Here is a 6,820-nt window from a genome sequence, read left to right on the forward strand (position 1 = left end):
CGCCTAAAGTTCTCTCACCTGAAGAGCTTGTGATGATGGCAAATGTGCTATGCTCTTCTTATAGAGGTCAGTTAAATGTTCTGGGGGAGGATGTCCTTTCTTTATGGTTGTATTTCTTGCCTTAACATTGACTAGCTCTACCTCCTGGCACACACCCAACAATGCCCCATCCTTATCTGTCTGCTCACATTTAGAGAAATTAGCCACTGTTATAGGTACTACTTGATGACCTGCCACAAGTAACCTTCCAATCTTCACGTCTGCTGGCCTGGATGGGTCTTCCACTGCTACCACAATCATTGAGCTTCCTTGGGGATGTTCTTTTATTCTACCCCAAATTATCTTCTCTGACATTGTAGTTGACTTAAGTGCTGTCACATGCAAATCAACAGATGCAGCAACACTTACAGAAATTTGGCCTTTGTTGTTCCCAAACGACATTTTAGCGAATTTAACTACCCACTTCCTCGGTAGTAAGTAGTCCGACCCTAATTAGCATTGGTCTTCAATGTCAGCCAAGTATACTTTGTGTCTGTCCTTCATGCCCATGAGCTCAATAGTTACCCACACTTGTCCCCACAACCTTGCATAATATCCTGTCACACCACAGAGCTTCTGTATGACTTCTGGTACTCCTTTGTGATCCAGCACCTTGATGCTCACAAGGATTTGCTTAGATGCAGAATCTATGACAAAGTTGCACATTTGGCCATACAGATTTCCTGTCACGTAGACACTATGTGTGCTTGCCATTTCGCACTTAGCTGTTGGGACTTTCAGGATGGGGTTGATGGGCGTCCCTCAACACCAACCACTACTGGTTTCCCCGAGGCTGACTTATTGATAGTATTCTTCTTGCACTGGCTCCTCATATGTCCTTGCTCTCCACAGTTCCAACAACCTTTCTGGGTAGCAACCTTTCCTCCTGTTGCATCTTCCCTTTCTTGAAGTTGACGGCATTGAGCTTTTTTGTGTGCCCAGGTTTGTGACAGTGCCAACAAAGTCCCTCAAACCTCTCTGAAAGCTGACCTTGAATCCTGATGACTGTACCAACCTTGGTACCTCTGTGCTAGACTTAACATAAGACTCGAATTCAGGAGCTCTGGCTATTGTATCCTGCATAGTAGAGGGGTGTACTTGTTTTACTTGTATCTTCAGTTGTTGACTGTCCAAGGTGAACTGATCTCTCAGCAACAACTTGAGGACATCAGGTGGCACAGTTGGGTAGGCCTTGTGTGCCATACTTTCCAAGTCCTGTGCCAGCTCTTGCAGGCTCTCCCCTTTAGCATGGACTCTCGTTCTAAACCTAGCCCTGTAGACTTTGGACAGGTTTTGAGTTCCATACCTGAGTCCTAGAGCAGCTACCAGTAGCTCTATAGTTGTGCCTGTCGTCTGCTGACAACTGTCCAAGTATTTCCAGTGGTTGTCCCTTCAGGCTCGTTGCCAGGTACATTGCTTTCTGCTCCTCTGTCCATCCATTCACTTCTGCCAGTTGCTTAAATTGTGCTCTATATGCTTCCCACAGTGCCTTCCCATCGAATTCTTGTGGCTTCCTTCGTACTAGATCACCTCTATTGCTGACACACATGTCTGGAATCTGACTTCTGGTAGGACTGAAGATGTTTGCATTATGGTTTAGCAGCGGGGTCTGGAAGGGGCTTCCTTTTGTCTGGGGCTGATTAAGTCCATGGTTAATATATCTTCCCTGTGTAAAAGACAGTAAATCGTCCTTTAATGTATCTGATTCACTTTAAAATTTAATAATGTTTTCCATGTGTACTTCTTTCCACTGTTGTTGACTTTCCCGTAGTTGCTGCTGACTTTCCCGAAACTGTTGGAGTCTTTCTTCCTCTTTCCTTTCTTGTTACAGTTGCCACTGCTGTAGTCTCTCTTCTTGTTTATTTTCTTTCTCCTCCAACCACTGCTGCGATCTCTCTTCTTGTTTCTTATCTCGTTCTTCTTGTTTATTTTCTTTTCCTCCAACAACTGCTGTAATCTTTTTTCTTGTTTATTTTGCTGTTCGAGCTGCCACTGTTGCTGTCTCTTTTCTTGTTTATCTTCTCGTTCTTCTTGCTTCTTTTGATGTTCTTATATTGCTGCCATCAAATCTGCTGAGCTGTAGTTTGATTTGCCACTTCTCGTTTCCATCTTCTTTTTTTTATCCCACTTCTGACACAAATTTGTTACGTATCTGCTTGTTTGATAATTTCCGGTAAAAATTCTTTCCGAGTGAGTTCAGCCATACAAGTACTTTCTTGATTAAATCTAGTTTATTCTTTCTCCTTACAAACTTTGTAATGCACTTAATTTCCATAGTCACTTTCAACTTAACTACTTTTATAAACACACGCTATAATTCACAGCGATTCGCACACTTTATTTACGGTGCCTACTGCTCGCTTGACTTAATTATCAATTATTTCTCTTCAGTCTATCTCCAGCTTGTATACTAAATAAGAGGGCGTCTAGCAAACGCTTGGACATTTATGAGGTTCCCCAATAAGTCACGATCCTTCTAGAAACTCCAGCGCGCATGACTTCCGCTGTCGTAACAGTACCATTTTGAAACTTAAAAAGATAATGATTCAGAGGTACTGAGGCCACTATAATTATAAGAGTTTGCTTCAGCTTTTAAAGGTATTAACATTCAAAAGTTTTGAGATATTATTTTAAAGAAGAAATTTTCAAATTATTTCATTTATTTTGATTCCATGACATTTTTTACTTAAACACATGATCCTGAAAAACGTTCAGTTATTTTTTACCAGTTACCTTTGTTCTTTTGTAGATAATACCTGATCCTCTCGTGGAAATATATTGCTGCAATGTTCTTCTCTAGCCGAATAGATAATATTTAGAGGTTGTGATATGCAAGCATGCCATATGTTTCTTCCTGCTTTAATGTTATAGAAATTCTCAACATTTTCATTTATTCGGTTGATATGCAACTTTATCATAAACACTTGGGGCATAAAGTCGCCTAGGTTGTCTTATTCTAGTTGCTTTGTTTCGTTGTTCTGTATGGTATATAATGTCTATTCTGCCCAAAAGAATATTGAAGTAACATATAGTATCCTGGATGAGATGATTAGCACTGTAATATCCTTTGCTGGCTGGGTTAATGTTGTCTAAATGTTACAGCCAACTAATGCTGTGAAAGAAGAAAGGTCACGATATGAAGCTGTTGCCCGTACAAAGAATGTGAGCTTAACTGTCGAATTCAAGTGTACTTTCTTGGTTTAGTTCTACCTAGGGTTTTTCGAGAAAACAATTACTTTAAACTCATTTTGTTTCGTTAGATGAAAGAAAGCAATGGAACTAAACACAAACCAACAGAGACAATTGTTATGCTGTTTGCACAATTTTTATGCTGTGTTTTCTTTTTATTCATTTTATAACAAAGGTAACATTCATTTTTACTAAATTTGTCTTGTCTAGTAATTTCACACACTTAAGAAAATCCCAGTTTTAGATTCAGAATTACTCTACTTAGTACCCGAGCAAATCTGTTGCTATTAGCGGATCTAACTACCTGACACTTGTTGGGAAATCAGTTTTACCTGTAAATTCGTTTGCTTGTTTTATTAATTTTTGCTCAAAGTTACTTGAGGGCTGTTTGTGCTAGCAATCTCTTGTTTAGAAGTAATATATTAGAGAGAAGGCAGCTAGTCAAAACCACCCACTACCAACTCTTGGGCTTATATTTTACTAATGAACAGAGGGATTGACTATCACATTGTAATGCCCCCAATCTGAAAAGACGAGCATGTTCAGTGATAGATTTTGAACCTGTGATTCACACATTGCAAACTGAGTGCCCTAACCACCAAGCTATGCTAGGCTCGTTCCTGAAAATATTACTAATAGACAGAAAAGAGAAATTTTGGGGCTTTAATATCAGTTTCTTTTGCAGAAGATCTGAAGAAATTACATGCTTACTAACCCTTGCTCGATCTCTTGAGTTTATTGGGTTTAAAGGAATGCTTGACACAAAAAGAATGACATTTTTTGGACATAGAAGTACTCATGGACAAGGGAAATTTTACTTATGGAGAGAAATTGTTATAAAAGAAGGATAATGAGCCTGGGAGAAGTGCCCTCTTGGACATAGAGCTTTCATCATTGTTGTGAAGGTGTATGACATCGCATCTGGAGCAGCCAGACCACTCGAACAGATGTTACCTCCGAGAATCGATTTCAGTGGAAGAAATGCATGAACAATTGAGGTTCATCAGAATGAAATGTCACCTGGCGAGTTCCAGACCATGCGAGTAGGTATCTAACGGACTCCTATGTTCTTACCTCTAAAAGTATAGCAATCTCAGCTTGGATTAAGACCACATGTAAATAGTGAAAAGAAGCTGGATGTGCCCCTGATGGATGACTTATGCCAGTCAGAGTTATCTTCCTAGCAGGTTAGGCAACAGACAACCACAAGTGGAGGTCATGACCCATGGGATGGAGTACCTGTCAGGGTGTAAAAGTTTATCATGACATCAACAGCAACTCGTGACACCTGGAGTCGTGCAGAGCTGTAATTAAAAACATCTTGAGTAGCTTATTGCCCTGCAGCCCTAGACCAGGGATTAACTGTCCATTGTAGTGTCAAAACCCTGTAATCAACTTCCACCCAGAACTGAAGACATTGGTTGCTCTTCCTTGTTATTTTCTTGAGAATACAACTGTTCTGCTCATGGAGAGCATGACTTTAATGGTCCACTTTGAGTAAGAATGTAGACAGCAGTGTACCTTAATAGTAGGGCAGGTGGTGTCTCAAGATTACGGCCTCCTTTGTATTTGAATGAGAATGACTAGTCACATGGAAAACAGTCAATCACTCAGTATATCAGATGTTACCTGGAAAATAAGAAACATTCAATTTAAAGAGTGTAGCTGGTAGATGAATTGAATCTGATCAGTTGAAGATATCACCTACCCCATTTTTCCATAAATGCAAGTACACATACTGTGAGTATGTTAAGTCTGATGTAATAAAGATTGTCCAGTTGTTTATGTATATCATTGTATTCGGTCTTTTTATTTCATTCTAGCAAACTCATCTATTCAAAGATTGAATACTACTTCAAAATAAATATCTTGTTGAACATTTTGTTATTAAGCTGATTTATTCCATTGCTTTAAGTTAACTCAGTTTTACCTGAATATACCGCAATTAAAATTAAAATGTTCACTTCAGGAAAACGTCATTTGGTGAGACTGTGCATTAAAGTGGACAATAAGAGTGGGTGAAACAAGCAGAACATTTCTCCGACAAATTGATCACGTAATATTAACTCAGTATTCAGAAGAATAGTTTTATCCAGCTCTGCCAAATGTAGTGAGGTAGAGTTGAGTATAAAAATTGGGATACATGCATTATTCACATACACACTATACATGTTAAGCCATACTGGTGTGGTAAGTATTCAATATCAAGGAAAAGTTTCTCTGTCTGTGAACAAAACTCCTAAACGAGTTGACCAAACGCATTGCTAGGCACTGGCACAAAGGGCCTGTATCCCGATTCTACTTGACAGTGCCCCAAGCCCCAGTTCGTATCTTTAAAAATTAGAAAAGAAAACCACGATCGATATCATACTTAAATGCCGAAAATTCCCATGAGTTCTGAAACTCATCAGAAAAGTTCCTAACTTGACGGCCTACAGTACAAGGCGCGGCGAGGGTGGAGCCTTACTTTTCTCCCGCAAAAAGGAAAATCGTCATTGTTCATGCCAAGCTTTTACTTCATCAAGATGTGTTTCTTCGGTGTGCAGTAAAATATTGTAATTTAGTAGAACAACCTGGAAACATAATGAACGTTCTTTGATCATATATAAAGAAGAATTCCAACCACACAAGAGGTCTTTTTTGTCAAGCAGCAAGTTTATCAGTTAACTGTGTATATCTGTGTGCTTTATTTTGTGATCTTAAAAATACGAATGAACGAAAATTAGTGCAATTTAGTGCGTTGTTGGTTAAAGTGATGTTATGTTGTTAATGTTGACCTGGATTGGAGTGCTGAATTTTTGCCTGTGCAAAGGTCGTTTCTTCACCATGATTTTGAGTTTGATGTGTTGACTTAAGAAGTATTGTTTAATTCTGTATTTTATGAACGACTGATTTGGTATTTCTCGCGATTTGTTACTAGTTAAACCTTTTTCTGAATTTGATACTTGTTTTGTATAATTGCATTATTTAATACAAATTTGTAAGCTCATTTTAAGTGTGAAATTTTGAGTTAGCAAGTTTTATTTTAGTATTTTTAAGGTATTTTGGCACACCTTCTTATAATTGTTGGTTGGTTGGTTAATAACAGGGTTAGTGCATAGTGTTGGTAAAATTATTTGATTGGTGAATTAGATGATGATGTTTACTGTTTACAAATTAGGTCATAGTTTTAATTACTGAAAAAACGAATTAGTGTGTTTAATCTTGTTCATTTCATTGTCTTGTTAATAGAATGTTTAATTTAGCTAGTGCTTAAAAATAATTTTCATTTAGGGAATGGATATCAGCCAATTTGTTACCAGTGTTACGTCTCTGTTCGTTGATTAATTAATTTTCCCTAAATTCGTTCCGACGAAACTTTAGCGACACAAGTCCTTTCTTAAATACAACTGGTTTATTCTTTCTGAATATAACTTTACGATACATTTAATTTCAACAGTCGCTCTAAAATAAACACTATAATTCACGTCTCACGTGGCCAACAATATTTTGTCCGCATACATTCAATTACTCATTCACTTGTTGCATCACGGTGCGTGCGCTTTATATATACCGCACTAACACAACATAGTAGACTCCCGAGCATCCATGA

The sequence above is a fragment of the Limulus polyphemus genome, unplaced genomic scaffold (genome assembly GCF_000517525.1).
Source record: "Limulus polyphemus unplaced genomic scaffold, Limulus_polyphemus-2.1.2 Scaffold2427, whole genome shotgun sequence".
Taxonomy (NCBI): Eukaryota; Metazoa; Arthropoda; class Merostomata; order Xiphosura; family Limulidae; genus Limulus; species Limulus polyphemus.